This window comes from Physella acuta, unplaced genomic scaffold (genome assembly GCF_028476545.2).
Source record: "Physella acuta isolate Inbredline_101_S28 unplaced genomic scaffold, ASM2847654v3 ptg002691l, whole genome shotgun sequence".
Taxonomy (NCBI): Eukaryota; Metazoa; Mollusca; class Gastropoda; family Physidae; genus Physella; species Physella acuta.
In genome coordinates, this window is record NW_026734127.1 from 30,001 (window position 1) to 32,500 (window position 2,500).

Consider the following 2,500-nt stretch of genomic DNA (forward strand, 5'->3'; position numbering starts at 1 on the left):
TCGTCGTTTAATCGACACGGCATATTTGGCTTGAATCTAGAAAAATTCAAACTCTAACCCTAAGGTAGACAGGCAGGGTAAATAAATGTGGGTGATCTCTCATAAAATTGTCTTCTAGGAATTATTTTTATATAGACTATCTTTTCTGTAGAGTTTAAGTGGACAAGCGCGGACGAAATAGAGCGCAAAATTTAAAATGAATTAAAAATTTTCATCAGACCGGAAGTAGGCATAACCTAGGCGCCATGTTTCCGTCGTACAAGTTTTCACCGTTGCAGTCACCGTTTCAATCGCTCTTCGTGTGGACGTGTATTATTTCTAGTCATGTGTTGTGTAGATGATTCGCTTAAGGTAGGTGTTCGGACTTATTTCTTTAATATTAATTAAAACCGTATTTGCCTTGTCGGCCTTAAAATAAAGCTATTTTTTTTCATCGCAATCGAAGTGTTAGATCTAGAAATCTAGTTCCCGCCTCCGCTTCGCTAATTCGACTTAATGTAACTATGACACAACTATTAATCTAGAGTCTCTATTTTAATTAAATAATTAGGAATTCTATCTCTAGATGATATCTAATCTATTCCCACACGTGTGTGCAAGTAGGATTTTAACGTCAGAACAGGTGTGGTGGTCTAAGGCGTTCGCTATTTTTGACGGTAGGAAATTTTTTTTTAAATTCGTAAAATTTTATATAGACTTTATATAGCAATTTACTAAGACCGACCCTAACGCCCAGTAAATATTTAATTACCACATTGTTATGGACCACGGTGTATTAGGTAGGGCCGAGGGCTATCCATAGGTACCAATTTTTAAATTTTGTGACAATTAGGAGCCGAGTTATAAAATAAATTTAAAATACTGGTTCTGGTCTTAGACTTATATAGCAATTTACTAAGGACCGACCTTAATACCCATTAATTATTTAATTAGCGCATAGTTATGGACATCCTGTATTAGGTTGGGCCCAGGGCTATCCGTAGGTACCAAGTTTATAATTTTGTGACGATTATTAGTCGAGTTATAAAATAAATAAAAAAAACTGGTTCTGGTTTGCACTACATTTCTTTCTTCTTTAACGGCGGACTCCCGGTCCAGCCCCATGGGTTACCCGTGAGCCGGGGCCCTCGTTAGCCTGGACGGCTCCGATGTGACCGCGATTGTTGTGGCCCGCCTCAGCCCGAGTCGAGATCACCCTTCCGATCGAAGGTGGCAGCCCGAGTCGAGATCACCCTTCCGATCGAAGGTGGACGCCATAGGGCGCCCGGGATAGCCCGGGGCGCTGTTCGTCACCCGAGCGCAGGGGCGCCGGGAGACGCCCCCGGTGAAGTTTGGCGGGTGATTCTGGTAGAGCTCCCCACCCCGATCGCAGGACACCCCTCGCCGCCCGCCCAGGTGTCGAGGTGGCCGCGGGGGAACTCGGGGCGTTTTGGCTCCCCCTTGTGCCGGAGCGGCGCCCTCGGTCCCCAGAACGCCCCTGGCGGGTGATTCGCATGCCCCCTGGGGTGGGGAACGCGGGTGGGTGGTCGTAAAGCGTGTAACCGCAGTGGGGGCGGCCCCTTAGTCGGGGGCGCCAAAGTTGGCACCCCACCTGGGGCGCCCCCCGGAAGTGTGGCGCCCGCGCGAGTGAGCCCCGTAGATGCGCCCCGACACCCCCGCGCCGCCCCCCGGGTCGCGGCACCCCCGGCGCCCTCCGTGCGGGCTCCCCTCATGGGGCGGCACCCCGGTCCTCCCCGAGACTATGTACCCGATTTTTCGGTTTAACACTAGAGGTATGGGCAGAAATACGGCGGTTAAAACGGTCTGTATCTACTATTGTGGAGGTGAGTGTCGGTGAAGCCTCTATGTGACGCTAGGATCCGCGCTCCCTCGCAGCCAGCGACATGTGCCCGATCTGACCGTGCGTGGCTCAGTCTCCCGACTAGCTTCCCGGTAAAATGCGGGCTCGGCGCGCAGGTCGCGCCAGTGAAGGTAAAAGTACGTGTCCGTAGCGTGAAGCCAGCGGCGACGCGCAGTGCTAACGCAACCAAGCAGTATTGGTGGCTCGATAAAAGTCTCGCACTGGCCCAGCCCTCGGAACGGGCGACGGGTCTGCAAAACGCAGTCGGCTCGATGCAAATCGAGAGATTTCCCGGCGACGCCGTGTTTACGGTGAAGGGGGAAATGTGAGCGGTCCGATGTGAAAAAATCCGGGAATGCCGGGATCCGTTCTCTCGCTAGAGCGTTGTCTCCCGTCCCGCGATGTGTTGTGGAAAAACGTCTCGCAAACGATAGCTATCTGGTTGATCCTGCCAGTAGTCATATGCTTGTCTCAAAGATTAAGCCATGCATGTCTAAGTTCACACTGTCCCATGGTGAAACCGCGAATGGCTCATTAAATCAGTCGAGGTTCCTTAGATGACACGATCCTACTTGGATAACTGTGGCAATTCTAGAGCTAATACATGCAATCGAAGCTCCGACCTTTATCGGGAAGAGCGCTTTTATTAGTTCAAAACCA

At 50.5% G+C, this 2,500-nt stretch overlaps 1 non-coding gene across 1 annotated transcript in view; it reads left to right on the forward strand.

Annotated features, from left to right (window-relative positions):
* The first annotated feature begins 2,275 nt into the window (after positions 1-2,275).
* LOC131933945 (small subunit ribosomal RNA) overlaps positions 2,276-2,500 on the forward strand; it is a 1,845-nt gene continuing 1,620 nt past the window's right edge. The window contains exon 1 of the ribosomal RNA XR_009385340.1: positions 2,276-2,500. This exon is cut by the window's right edge and continues 1,620 nt beyond it. This is a non-coding gene — a ribosomal RNA (small subunit ribosomal RNA).